Source organism: Denticeps clupeoides, chromosome 2 (genome assembly GCF_900700375.1).
Source record: "Denticeps clupeoides chromosome 2, fDenClu1.1, whole genome shotgun sequence".
NCBI classification, from domain to species: Eukaryota; Metazoa; Chordata; class Actinopteri; order Clupeiformes; family Denticipitidae; genus Denticeps; species Denticeps clupeoides.
The window spans coordinates 5,260,117-5,275,172 of NC_041708.1; the positions used below are offsets into that span (position 1 = coordinate 5,260,117).

General features: G+C 43.1%; 1 protein-coding gene across 2 annotated transcripts in view; it reads left to right on the forward strand.

Annotated features, from left to right (window-relative positions):
• The window catches only part of pcdh15b (protocadherin-related 15b), a 209,906-nt gene that overhangs the window by 25,301 nt on the left and 169,549 nt on the right, over positions 1-15,056 (forward strand). Inside the window, exon 2 of one of the 2 annotated variants that reach the window (XM_028964715.1) lies at positions 2,151-2,205. The exons of the other annotated variant lie outside the window; for it this stretch is intronic. The gene's annotated coding sequence lies outside the window, so the exon portion shown is untranslated. The remainder of the gene's footprint in view (positions 1-2,150; positions 2,206-15,056) is intronic. 2 annotated transcript variants of the gene reach the window in all.

The following is a 15,056-nucleotide window of genomic DNA, read 5'->3' on the forward strand; positions in this document are numbered from 1 at the left end:
CCAAATCTCAAGAAACAACAAACGGCTTGAGAGTTTTGACTGTTGAACCCTTCCTGTTACTATCATATTATTTAATAGTAATTGATTCAAATGAACCTACAGTATAACAGAGAGTAGATTAATGAATGTACTTAATCACTGTACAAAAAATACTTCACAGATAATTCACAACTTACTTTGCAGTATTTACTATATTAATGCATGTAATCAATTTGATGGCAGTACCCCCAGGAAGGCCAAGTTTTTGGGGGTTGTCCAACTAATGGCATCACAGTATGGCGATGAGCATGCTGGATATTTCTCAGCTGTCCTGCATGCTCTGCCGTGCCAAAGAGTCCCTGGAAAGGCATTTGGCATTTCAGTCCTGCTGGCCAGGGCGAGGTGGCAGAGATCCCGTAACCGTGCAGCTCCAGCCACATGTGGTGTCTTTGTGAGGGTTTGCAGTTCGTCCTCTCAGAATAATGAAAAAAATAAAACTTTTTGTGGTGGTGTGTGTGTGTGTGTGTGTGTGTAGGGAGGGGGGTGTTCATGCACCGGCTCCCATTGTCACACATGCAGCCATTATCATATCTGAAGAGGCAGGCTCTTCTCTGTAGAAGGTGCCGGGCTGTACATTCCAATCATCCCTAGCCACCGACCAACACTAGCATTTTATTTCAGCCCGGAGAACAGAAGCCTTTTGTTGGGTAAAGTGTGTTGCCATTGAATTAGTTGATATCCTGCATTTCAGCCCCTTTTGTGTTTCCATTGAAAAGAAATAATGTTTGTCTGAGTTGACTCAGTCAGGAACATTGATTGTGAAATAACGATGGACCTTTTGTTTCACGTTTAGGCTAGTGAATAAAAAATACACATAGACCTTTTAATATTATAAAGACAGGGAAGAAACATGGGTACCATGGCATAATGCACAATTATTTTTCACATTGCCTTATAATAACGCACTGTATTCAAAGCGCTATATATGATAAAGCACATTGGGCTTGATAAGGTTGATAGGCTAGTGTAACTGTCTTGTACTGTAGTGATGGGCTCCACGGGGTCTCTGTATCCTTCTGTGTTGTTGTACCATGGTTGCGGTTATTAGGCAGATTGGAGAAGTAAATCCTACTTGAATTGATTTGACCTGACTAAATAAACAGATGAACACAAGAAAGAATTGCTTGGTGTCTATCGGTAACTACCCTTTTGGTTAGAATCTAATTATTTCTGTCACCCAGAACATGAACTTTGATGAAGTAAAGCAACCAATGTTGCCAGAAACCTGGTTGGTTCAAGAAAAATTGTGCAAAGCAACTACCCGATGGGTATTTAACTGATGTAATTACCTAACATGCTTAAATGAGAATTGGGTCTCTTGTTGTCCACAAGCAGTTTGACCCCAAAATATGAAACGGAGAACCTCCCAATCTGGCAACACTGAGTGCATGTTAGTGAGATACAAACAAAAGGAATCACGCTGCAGTGAAAGTGCCCGAGATCCAGCCGTACATCGTCAAAACAGCGAAAAGTAAATGCCAAGTAAGGCTTTTCGTTTATCTTCTTGCTTAAAAAAGGGCAATTAAGATGCTCCCTTTGTTGGTCTTACAATATTTCAAGAATGCTGTGCAATGAAATTGGGTGCCAATGTTCGCCTGGACTCATGGGTGCACTGATGGCTGCTTGCAGTCGGTTACCTGGAGACTGAACCTCTGAGCTGATCAATGCACTCTTGCTGCATTTTATGAATCGCTTGGGTTCCAGTTACTGTCGAAACATTTTCAGTGGTGCCTTTCGCTGGCAGCACACCATAGTGACTCCGCCTTGACGTATGCATGGGCTTAGGATTGGAAACATTTATAGCTTTCTCACGATCTATCAGGAAACTTCCTGCTTTATTATGTTCACTTTGGCAGGCTTTAGGCAATCAGTGTGAAAGACGGCACAATAAAAAAGCGTAACTAGGCGAAAGTGATCTCCAGACTTTTGTTCGCTTTGCCGTCTAATGAAGCGCAGGTTCATGGCATGTCTAATCATGCTTAATACATTATGCGGCTCCTAGGAGCAAAATTGAAACATTGAAATGTCTTCTTTTAGTTTTAGTGGAGTGAATGTGTGCTTTGTTGTGTATTGCAGTGTGACAGGTAATGTACTGTGCCTGCCTCTCACAGGTACTGGACCGCAAAAGGGAGAGGCATGGTTTTTAACCACAACGAATTGAGCCTGGTAAGTCTCACTTTCCTTCAAGTGTCTTTTTTTTTTTTTTTAAAGACCAAGGAAGGATCAGTCGGATGTTCTGTTAAGTCCAAATAATTTTAATGAAGTAATGAAGCCATCTTGGTTATTGAGGCAGGGTTCAAAACTAGATTGCACCAAAGAAGACTTGGTGGTGGTAATCTGTTATTTTGAGGGACATTTTTTTGTTTGTAGAGGATTATCTGGATCATATCAAACCTTGATCTGGAGAAATGAATGCAATCCTGGCACAATGTTTTTCATTAAACACTGAAAAGTGTGTTGTTAACAACCAATTTGGGTTTTTCAATGGCTGCTAACAAGGTAAGTAAGTAGTAAAATTATAAAAAAAATTGTGCCCATGAGCCACTTAACAGCCATTCCCACTTTCCATATTCTCAGGGTTGTGGCTGTTGAAGCAGTTGTGGCTGTTGGGACACTGGGCACAGGGCGGGGACTCACCCAGGGTGGGGCACGGTGCACACACCATTCACCCACACACTCACACCTACAGACAGTTTGAACCTGCTGCAACATGGGGGAGGGCAAGCAATCTCCGCCTTACACTAGGGCAGGACGATCGATGATTGTGATAAAATTCAGCTTGATATCAGTGATCAGCTTTGGGCATTTTTTTATTATTACAATAAAAAATGTCAGAAATTAGTAGATTTTATGTGTATTGATAGCAGATATTCCAAGTTTCCCGGACGTTTCGACAGTCTCCGGCATATTGATAGCGACTCCCTGATACCCGCAAATTGAATAAAAGATCCTGTAAACTAGGGTGAGACAAAAGCATGTACATCATGCCATTAAAAGAAGCGCAAACACGACGGGATAAGAAGAATGTGTGTATGTGTGGATTACTGCGCGTGTCCGTAGCGGAATAAGCCAGTCACGGACAGGCTTTTATTTAACTTCTTGAAGGCCAAAGTTATGATAACTTTGCAAATTAATTATCGGTTCAGTGGAGCATCATGGCAGAGGGAGAGTGCCCCCAAAAAATGAAAATATAAAACACATTTCACCTCTTGCAGGTTGGGATGGCTGGACTGGAATATGGAAGCAACGCACGCATTACCACGTTATGTGGTGTACTGCGTAAAGTAAGCAAAGTGCAAAATTGCTGAAAAGGGAGCCAAGGAGGGCAGTGATAGTCATGGGATTCAAGATTCAAGATTGGTTTATTGTCAGTACAACATTATACACAGTATAGCATCTATTGAAATAATGTTTCACACAGACCCCACCATAGTGCAATCATAAAATAGAAATATATGTACAATACGGGCCAAAAGTTTGGACACACCTTCTCATTCAATGTGTTTTCTTCATTTATATTGGTAGATTCTCACTGAAGGCATCAAAACTATGAATGAACACATGTGGTGTTGTGTACTTAACAAAAAAAAATTGAAATAACTGAAACATGTTTTATATTCTAGTTTCTTTGTTCTGATCACTGCTTTGTACACTCTTGGCATTCTCTGGATGAGCTTCAAGATGTCGACACCTGAAATGGTTTTCCAACAGTCTTGAAGGAGTTCCCAGAGGTGTTTAGCACTTGTTGGCCCCTTTGCCTTCACTCTGCGGTCCAGCTCACCCCAAACCATCTGGATTGGGTTCAGGTCCGGTGACTGTGGAGGTCAGGTCTCCACTTTTTGTTAAGTAAATAACTCCACGTGTTCATTCATAGTTTTGATGCCTTCAGTGAGAATCTATGTAAACGGTCATGAAAATAAGGAAAACACATTGAATTGAAGCTGTGTCCAAACTTTTGGCCTGTACTGTATGTACACACTAAACTACACTAACTAAATCTAAAGCTGAAATACTGTACAGGTTTCTCTATAGGAGAAAAGTAGAACTTTGTACAATGAACAGGTCGAACAGGACATAACTGGACAACATCATGTAGGATGCTTGTAATATATGTTGGATATTTCAAACAGGACACACAAGACAAGACAAACATGTGCAAGATGTGTAGGATTGCGCAAAAAGAGCAGATATGTGAGTTGAGATGTGCAAAGATCTGGTGCATAAGTCTGGATGTGTATTGTTGTTGAGTTCATCAGTTTTTTGGTGATGGCACTGCATTGACTACATTGAGAATTTTTATGTTAATAAACTGGCATCAATCCGTCCGAAATGGGAAATTGAAATGGATAAACTTTTTTTTTTGCCACATCGCCCAGCCCCGCCTTACATTAGCGCACACGTGTATTTCCCATACGTTCAATATTGGGCAGCCTTGTTCATTCTTTCTACCCGAAGGCTACAGAATCCCCCCGAGACACCGTAGTGCTGAGGAAACACATTTTCAAACAGCAGTTTAGGCTGGCCCCGCTCGTTCACGGGTCACCGGTGACCATGCAGCATGCCGGGCCGGCCCCGCCGCTCGGCCGGCTGCAGAGTGTCCGATGTCAGAGATCACGAGGAGTTCAGGAGCGAGCGCTGGAAGTGGGTCTCGCGTTGACAGCCTCGAGTTCTCACGGGCCATTACTTATGGTGTAATTGAATTTTTTTTTCCCTTCCTCGCTGCCCCTGTTTTCGGAGTGCTGCCCATCTCGAAAGGTTCAGTTTTTGAAGCGTCAAGCGCTTGGAGAACATATTGATGTCTGTAACCCGAGCAGAGCTGCTGCGACGGAACGTCCTCCCGTCCATCAGTTTGAAATGTTGCTGCTTTTCTTGTCAAAAGTCCACTCGGGCCCCCTAACGGTGACTAACTGCTCATGTTTCCTGAAACCTTTCACCCAATAAAAAAACCTATTGACAGCCGCATCGCACGCCCTAACAATCTGCAACCGCCACGATGAAGTCAGTTGATCGGATCCCCTCATCCGGGAGTCGGAATGTCATGTTCGGGATAAATGCCCCAGGAAAGGGCATTTGTTCATGCAGAAAGCAGAGTCATTACTTGCGAACGTGCATCAGTGTGTGAGACAGTAAATATCAATGGGCAAAGAAGCGTCAGGCCACTCCGCATGAATAATGCACCCCGACTCAGCAGGTTTCCTGCCATACGGGCCATGCGCTAGTGTTATATCATGGCTGATGTCGCATGAAACAAACATTTGCATTGTGGGTAACAAATCAGAAATATGTGCTATTTTAGTTATAGCTAAGGCCGTATTTCAACATTTGAATGCTTAAGATTCGTTAAAAAATTGTTCAACAATTTACTTTTTCTTTCTTTTCAGCTACGGTATTGGCACTTAAGTACGGTTAATAATACGTGATTTAATGTGACACATCCTACTCATTTCCTACTCATGTTCTTTGGGTTTACGTTCTCAGTAAAGGTCTAGGCTACGCTTTGTCTTCATAGGTTCCTGCTCACCTGATATATACAGACCTGTTCAAAATGACTAATATGAGCGCATGTTCCTTTAAGTCTGAGATACTGTCCTCATAAAAAATGAAATAATTAAAATTTTCTTCTCAAACTATATGTGGGTTAGGGTCTCAGGGTGACTTAGGTCTGACTTAGGTCATTCCAAAAAAAGAAAAAAACAGGCTGGTTTTTTTTGTATGTCCCAGTTTGTGGAATGACAGACCCATGTTTATGAGAAGAAAGTCAGTTTGTTGCAATGTGCTCCTCCTTAATTGCTTGTAATATTGATAGGTTGGATATCATTGATGAGGTCTGTTTAACATGCAAAGTGAAGGCTTAGATCTGGTTTCATGCTCCCTTCAGTGTGGAGTTTCATGCACTTTTTAGTTCCTGCTGTTAATGATGATAAGATGAATAAAATGGTCTTTTATATACTGTTTTATTCAGTTAATTAGGAATGGTGAAAAAAAAATCTACTGTTGTATAAAATAATAGAACCAAATATACAATACAGCTGCTGTGTAAGGAAACATGTTGCTTTCAGAAAATGAAAATGTAAAGTTTCTAAAAATAACCATGCCTGGTTGGATAAAATGATTTAGTGCTCTGGCTCAACACCTCAGGGGTCACACACTTATGCCAGAAAGAAACCCGCAGACAGGTGCTGCCTTTCAGCCGCTGCTACTGACGCACTATAGAGGCTGTGTTTTTCACATCTTGCGGAACATATTGATCGATATGAGCAAAACCAGCATAAAATATACTATCTGATTATGTTCCCAGAGAACCTTTTACAAACTCTTTATTCCATGTTATATAACAACAATAATATCAACAAATTTCATAATGTGATATCCTTTTATGATATTTTACATTCCATATGTGTAATGTTTTGTAATGTGTGTTATGGATGCAGATTTTTTTTTAAATACCAACATGAACTTGGTTTTTTAAACCAGTAATAACATGCATGTAGTGACTGCCATTCATAAGACGCCTAGAGCCTATATGCATCTACATTCCATGCTTTTTGTAATAAAGCCAGACAGACTCATATATAAACTGTTGTTTGGCTTGCTGTTGTTGTTTGCCAATGCTTGGCTTGTAATGAGAAGAATAAATGAACAAAACGAAGCTGGTTTACAGCCATGGACAGATGATGGATGTAGAGCTAATCACAACTGCAGAGCATAAGTGGCTTAGAATCAAAATAACTTTTCTAATGATTTAAGAACGTCATTTATTAAAAAAAAAAAGGAACATGATTTTAGTAGTATTAAACCTATTGCTTTTCTTCTACAATTCTGGAAGCATTACTTCATGACTGCAGTGGTATGAATATTTGAGTCATAGTGTGTACATGCTCCTCATACTGCCAATACGTCTCCATCTTGTTAAGACATGGTCTTCACTAGCAATCTAACGGTTGCAATGTAGTATCCCCAAATCAATGTTGAGCCTCTATTTTGCTTCACACATGCATATTCCCATGGCAAAAGAATATGGAGATAGTTTTGTTTCAAAATTCATGAATAAATATCACACCATTCACAAATATATTTCTTATGTCAGCAACAAATGTAACAAGATTCACACTTAAAATGTATCATTTAGAAATAAATGTAACACCATTCACAAATGCATTTCTTGATTCAGAAAAAATAATTTACATGATGCACAAATGTCAGTGCAGTTACTTTTATTCCCAAACCATTAAAACTGTATTGACAAACCACTGTATGTATTTGTGAGGACCCTTACGTTTATTTGTGGATTTTTGAAACATAATGCATGCATGCTTAAAGCTAAATGTTCTAACTGGTGATAACTATTGTAATTGTTTATTGACAATGTAATGCAATAGGATATTATATTTATAATGGCAAACATTTTAAGTATACCAAAATTAAAATAAAAAAATGCAACTATTTCACCTATTAACATGTTTATCTGAATGCAACCGTAATAATTTTGTTGTGTCAGTGAATTGCAGATCAGACCGAGATTCAGGAAAACACTTCTTTAAAGCAGTCTGTAATTGTTGCAGTGTGGCACGTCTTATCCTGCTGAAAGAAGTGAGGCTTTCTATGGTGACCAGTGTTCTTCACATCAGTGAAGCATCTTGTGGCTGATTAATGTACATGACACCACCATGTGAAGTGAAATAAAGTGAAAGTGAAGCGATTGCCATTGTGAGACACTGCATCACAGCACACGGTGCACACAACAAAATGTGTCCTCTGCTTTTAACCATCACCCTTGGTGAGCAGTGGGCAGCCATGGCAGGCGCCCGGGGAGCCGTGTGTTGGAACGGCGCCTTTGTCAGTGGCACCTCAGTGGATCAGGATTCGATCCGGCAACCTTCCGATTACGGGGCCGCTTCCTTAACCACTAGGCCACCACTGCCCCCTTTATTTCTTCCTTGATCAACGCAAATTAATAATTCAATGTAACATCCTGGCATTAATGTTTCATGCTGATGTTTCAATTGGGTGTCTGTCAGATGGAGGCAACACCTCCACCACCCCGAATCTCCCCAGAGTCCGTCAGCCCGGCTGCCTTCGCAGCCCACCGATGCGGCGCGGGACCTTGCCGTTGTCCTTCCAGTTCACTTGTAATTATCTTCATCAGTGCCAGTTCACCGAGCGGGTGTTTCGCCTCTCAGGTGCTCCAGAGTCGGAGTACGGGCAGGTGGAAGTAATCTGCCGTAATCACCCTCATGCAGCTTCGCGGGGCGTCCTCGTAACGAGCGTTCGTGGAAAGGCAGAATGGACACGCCCCCTCGCGTTTTTCTCTTCCGGCCTGAAGTTACGGACCTGAGCGCTTTAAAACTTCTTTCTCTTAATTATCTCCTCTGAGATGTCGGAGAAGGTGTTTGGCAGTAGTAGTCTAAAATGGCTGTCTATATTTTGAATAAATGATTCATGATGACCACTCAGGGAGGTTATAGTGATATTTACACCATATTTTATGAAAGATAAAGGCCATGAAACCATATGTACGTTTAAGCAGCAGATGTTGCGGCCCGCATTTTTCCCTCAATAAATGCCCTCTTGGAGAGTGGAAAAAAATGAAACAGGCTCTATTTTGATAAGTTAATGTCGGTGTAAAGTGCAAGGCATTTATGGGTGTGGCCAAGCCCATTTTGTTATTTTGTTCAGGTAGTCTCTGAATTATTCAATGGTGTGTTTCATCTCACCATGAAAAGAAACAATTAAGAAATCTTTTTACTGTTTTACTCTGTACATGATGCTTCTATATAGTTTAATAAAATAACATGCGCCTAAAAAATATGAAATGTGCAAAATGTGCAAGGGGCAAAGCATTCCTCATATTATGAAAATAGGGCAACAGTGTCTGACAGCAACAGCAATGAAGAGTTATAAACGTATTTAGAGCACGACAAGGGGCGCTGGTAGCCTAGCAGAACACAACGAACACAACACTTACCACCATTGTGTCCCTAAGCAAGACCCTTACTCCTGAGTGTCTCCAGGGGGGACTGTCCCTGTTTGACTTACTGATTATAAGTCGCTCTGGATAAGGGCTTCGGGTAAATAAAACATAATGTAAATGTAAAAAAGGAATACAGTAATAAAAATATGGATGCCGAAAATATAAACCGAAATGGTGAAGCCATCATTGGTACTCTTGCTTGTTGACTGCATTTTTTTTATTTCTGTCCACCTCCACGCATTTCAGTGACAAAAACGTTCCTTCTTTCTCTTCTCCCTTACTCTGTCTTCAAGTACAGTGTGTAATTCAGTATAAGACAATGAAGCTACGGCATCCACGACTTGATCGTTGACTGATGAAACATCAGTCTATGATCCTTTGGTCTTGATGAAATCTGATGAAATATTGATTGTTTAATAAATGCGTCTTATAACTCTTCATTAGTTATTGTATGCTTTATAAATAGCTTTATAAGGCGTTATAAATGCGTTGTTTTTTAGATAAAAAATGTCACAGAAGCTGATTCCATGCATATACTGCTGAAATGGGCTTTTATTTTGGTTATTTCTTTGTACTTTTAAAAAATGTGTTCTCTAGCTATTTTGGAAGTATGTGCACATTTCTGTTCTGCCTTCACTTAGTACCCCCCCCCCCCCCTTTTTTTTTTTTGATATGCAAATGTAAATAGCAAGTGAATATGAAAGGCTGCAACAAAAGTCAATTTGCCCCGAAGAACTTGACAACCGAGGCAATAACTCAAGCCTCGCGCGTAAAACCCGGGCGCTGACGTTTTACAGCAGATCGTCTCTGCGCCCTGCCAGATAATGCCGCTCCAGGGCCTCTTCTGCCTCCCCGAGAAGCACAATTAGCGTCGCGGTGATGCCTCTCAATTTCCCAAGCCCTGTGCTCGGCTGCCAAGGCCCCGCCGCACAGTCGCCAGTTTGGTGCGTGGACGTCCCAACGCTGAGGATCCTGGGTTAGATAAGGTGGAGTGGGAGGTCAGGCAGGGATCGGGGCTCTGGGAGGAGATTGGTGCGTGGGCAGGGATGCGAAAGCGGATGGCTATTTACAAATCGAGGCTTGGGCAAGGCAGCGGCCCTTTTCCTCCTCATCAATGTTTAATCTCCTAAAAGCACTCGCGTCACCGAAGTCCTGTTTGCTTGCAGCCGTGTCATCTCATATAGTAATGACCGACCCCATCCAAACAAAACCGGCTGTTTTTTTGAGCATTCATTTGCACGGCCATCGAATGGGCCTTGGCTTTTGCTGCAGAGCTGCAACCCCTTACGTGTGTCTGCTGTAAATCAGTGAGGCCGCAGACGTTTCAATGCTCAGCACATAGCCAGACGTTGGCTTTCTACCGTAAAAGAGGGGGCAGTGTGCACTGTGCTGTGGTGTGTGCTGTGCTGCTGTGTATCACATGTGACAATCACTTCACTTTTTTTTTTTTTTTTTTTAATCAGCACATAACTGGGGAAGGCCGAATGCAGTGGTACAACGAGAATATATGACAACTAATGCACATACCATATACTGAATAATATGTACTAGTGGCATCTGTTTCACTTTCTAATGAGACAGCAAAAAAAAATATAAAAATGTAAAAAAGAAGGAAAATTCTTCTGATCCAGCTGCAGCGAGGAGAAGGTGGGCCGAAATCTGCGAGGAGTTGTGGTTTCAGCATAAATCTTCCCTTATTTAGCCTGTCACTCCGCAGTTCTGGGCCAGTCCTGTGGTAGAGGTGCCAGACCCAAGAAGCAAAAAGTGGGGCTGACGAGTGCTGCTAATGGCCCAGTCCGAACTTGGCCATGGGGACAGTCAAACAGAAGTTGTGACCATTTGAAGCCACGTGTCTCGCCTGGGGCCCGGCGTGTGCTGGCCACGCCCCATGAAGTTGCCCGTCCGTTACTAGTCTGTATAAGCCTGCATCGCGTGTCTATGTTTTGCTCCGACTTTTGTACTTATACCCTGGTTCCGTTTTCAAGTTTAAAGAAGTAACCATGGGATGAACCGTAATTAATGATGTGCTTGTTCTGGCACTCGCAGCCCACCCCGCTCCTCTTCCTCGAGAGTTGGGAAACCTCCATGACCCGGATTAGCCACCCCTGGCCTAAGGAGGGTGTTCAGTGACCTGTTTGAAATGGCAGAGTGTGCAGTGCTCCATATTTTGATTTGTTTTGACATAACCTTGTCTATTCCCATTGGATTTATATGTTTTTATATATATATATATATATATATATATAGAGAGAGAGAGAGAGAGAGAGAGAGAGAGAGAGAGAGATTTGAATGGTTTGCCTAACTCTCGTTCTTCACTATTGACTTTGGGAGGTTTTAAGACCCCCACTGACTTACATATGCTGGGATTTTGTCGTTGCCCCCTTCTTGAACCCTGACCCCGGAGCTCGACCACGATTATGTCCTGCCAAAGGCCATTTGTTTATGTTCTGCTGGTTCCTGTTTGTCGTAATTGCACCGGTCACTGGTCCAGGAGGAATATTGACATGTCGGTAGACAATGTTATCCCAGCATTAAATCAATAAGGCTGGCAACGCCTGCTCTTCAGATATAGGTGAGAAGGACATGGCGGACATGCTTTAATGCGCAGACCCATAAAACCACGGGTGATGATTAGACTTTCGTGACCAAATGGCCAAAGCGTGGATTCCGAAAAAGCGTGCGTCTGCCTGCGCTTGTTCGGCTGTGCCTACAAGCGCGTCTCATTGCGGATTCTCTTTTCAACACTTCGTGGCGGCAGCTAAGGTCCTCGGCGACTCGGGGGCTTCTGCGCGCGACGGCCTTTGTGCCACGCTGAGCACCGTGACACACCAGAGGGTGGCGGCGAGAGGTGGGCGGGCGACACCCGACAGAGCTGCTTTCTGCTCCCGGTTCCCGACACCCTTGGCGCCGTGACTTATCCTCCCCGCACCGGAGGCAAAAGACCCGTCGCCACAACAGCGCGCCGTCACTGCCATTCTTTACGGAGGAGACAGCGTTGTCAGGGTGACGCAGGGAGAACGGCCGGAGTCTAGGAGGAGGAGGAGGAGGGTCTTCGCTTCTCTCTCTCCAGTCTGCGCTGGTCCAGTACAAGGACACTTGAGGACTAATCGGAAGTGTCCCCTCTTCTCACTTGTCCCATAATCTGATACGGTGCGGGATTAGGTAATTAGCACCCGGTGGGATGGCTGTTTCGATTTCACCGTCTGCTGACAAACAGACTGGAGGAGCGTCACGTGGGATGGTAGTAGCCTAGTGGGTAACACACTTGCCTATGAAAGAGAAGACTACAGAGTCACAGGTTCAAATCCCACTTACTACCATTGTGTCCCTGAGCAAGACACTTAACCCTAAGTTGCTCCAGGGGGACTGTCCCTGAAACTACTGATTGTAAGTCGCTCTGGATAAGGGCGTCTGATAAATGCCATAAATGTAAATGTAAATGTGGTCGGACTCCTTTTAAAGTGAGCAGTGGGCAGCCATGACAAGCGCCCGGGGAGCAGTGTGTGGGGACGGTGCTTTGCTCAGTGGCACCTCAGTGGCACCTTGGCGGATCGGGAATCGAACCTGCAACCTTCTGATTACGGGGCTGCTTCCTTAACCGCTAGGCCACCACTGCCACCTTATGTCCTGTCTGGAGTTTTGTGTTGGCTTGTATTCTGATCGCTCGATTGTCTTAGATGAGAAGACAGTGTGAAGGTGGAGTGGAGGCGAGAAGGCTGGTTTGAAGTGGAGTTGAGCTGTGTTGTCAGGTTTGGAAGTTTGTCGAGATGATGTCCTCATAACATTTTTTTAATGAATGGACCAACCTGTTTTGCTGGTCATGTGACTATTTGCATTTGTAGGACATCTTTAATCACATAATGTCCACCACTACCACATCCGAGATGATGTCCTTATAACTTGACAGTAGTGACATTTTTTTAATGAATGGACCAACCTATTTTGCTGGTCATGTGACTATTTGCATTTGTAGGACATCTTTAATCACACAATGTCCACCACTTCCACCTCCTAGCTTATTAGAAATATGTGAAGTTCTCCTGGGTAGGCAGTTGGAGCCCTGGAGCTAGCTGGAACCAGCAAGTCAGACATCTTGGAGCCTTGCTGGTTTGTGATCGTTTCTAAGTAACCCTGAAGACGGGCCTGACATGATGCTGGAGCCGCTGCGCTACTGGCCCATTAAAATGGCGACTAGGAGCTCAATTCATGGAGTGGCGATGCTGACTGAAGCTGTGAACATGTGTGTGCGTGTGTGTGTGCGCGTTGCTCCTGACTTGTTGACTTGTTACTGAGGTCGCGTGTGCACTGGCGAAGCGTCACGTGGTCGGACTCCTGTCCGGAGTTTTGTGTTTGCTTGTCTTCTGATCTCCGGATTGTCTTGATTGTTTGCGTCTGTTGTAATGAGTATAAATGTACCCGTGTCCCGTCCTTGTTCTGTCCTTGCGCGTGCACGGGGGCTTCGTGCCTCGCTTGTTTATTACAATCCAGGGTTCGCGAGTCGAGCGCGAGTCCTTCCTTTCTCCCTGCCGCAAGAGCACGACACAAAGTACAGCACACGCTGTAGGTCTATGTTTAGCGGGTGATTTATGGTACTAATGATGACACATGCGAAAAAACAGCCGTGTGTAATTCTGGATTTGTGTGTTCGTCTGCTTACTGTCTCCGTGACGCTGGACCTTTGGCTAAAACTGCCATCACTTTCACTTTCAATGCAAGTTATTTTATGGGACATGGAAAAACAGACATGCTAATTACCACTTGCAGTCACTTTACATTTACATTTACAGCATTTATCAGACGCCCTTATCCAGAGAGACTTACAATCAGTATTTACAGGGACAGTCCCCCCCTGGAGCAATTTAGGGTTAAGTGTCTTGCTCAGGGACACAATGGTAGTAAGTGGGATTCGAACCCGGGTCTTCTGGTTCATAGGCAAGTGTCTAACCCACTAGGCCACTACCACCCTTGAAGTAGTACCACCACTTCAAGGTAGTAAACATCACTGCGTGTGGTAATGAAAGTGAATGAAAGTGAATTGATTGTCATTGTGAAACACTGCAGCACAGCACACGGTGACACAACAAAACGTGTCCATCACCGCTTCCTTAACAGCGCCTGTCATGGCTCCCCACTGCTCACCAAGGGTCATGGTTAAAAGCAGAGGACACATTGTGGCACCGTGTGCTGTGCTGCAGTGTATCACAATGACAATCATGTCATTTTCACTTCACTTTCACTAATGTACTTCCGTTCTACCATAACGATGTGTGTAAGAATCATTACCATGGGCAACGTATTGCGCTTCTCGCATCAACAGACTCAAGATTTTCCCAGTAACAATATTTATCACAATGGCAACTATAAGCATTTGCAAAAACTGCCACAACAGAAAGCTTTTTGTGTCATGGCTCGATCTGAGATAGGAGAACCCAATGGCGGAGTAGTGCAAAGTGGGGAGGTAAAACTCATCTTCATTCTACGAATGCGGGAATCCAAATAAACAGAACACCTACTGGTGTTGGTGTTCGAGCGAATTGGAGTGGTTAGATGAGAAGACAGTGTGAAGGTGGAGTGGAGGCAAGAAGGCTGGTTTGAAGTGGAGTAGAGCTGTGTTGTCAGGTTTGGAAGTTTGTCGAGATGACATCCTCATAACTTGAGGAACTCAATGACAGTAGTGGGGCTGTGCAATATGGACAAAATAATCATATTGCGATTTTTTGAACGAATATTGTGATTGTGATTTTATTTGCGTTTGCTTTTTCTAACAAGCTACATACATACATACAATCTAAATGTATTCAGTGCACAAGAAGTGCATAACAAAACATTTCACAATGAAATAACATAATATTGTGTTTAATAAACAAAACTGTAGTAAAATTGTCTTTAAAACAGACAACATAAAATAAATTAAGATTATCTAGCTCGTCTCTAGTTAATAGCATACTGTACATAGTAGTACTAACTGCTTCATAAACAAAACTGTAAAAATAATTTCTTAAAAAAAGACAACATGAAAAAAAAAACAATTCCAGTCATAACAATG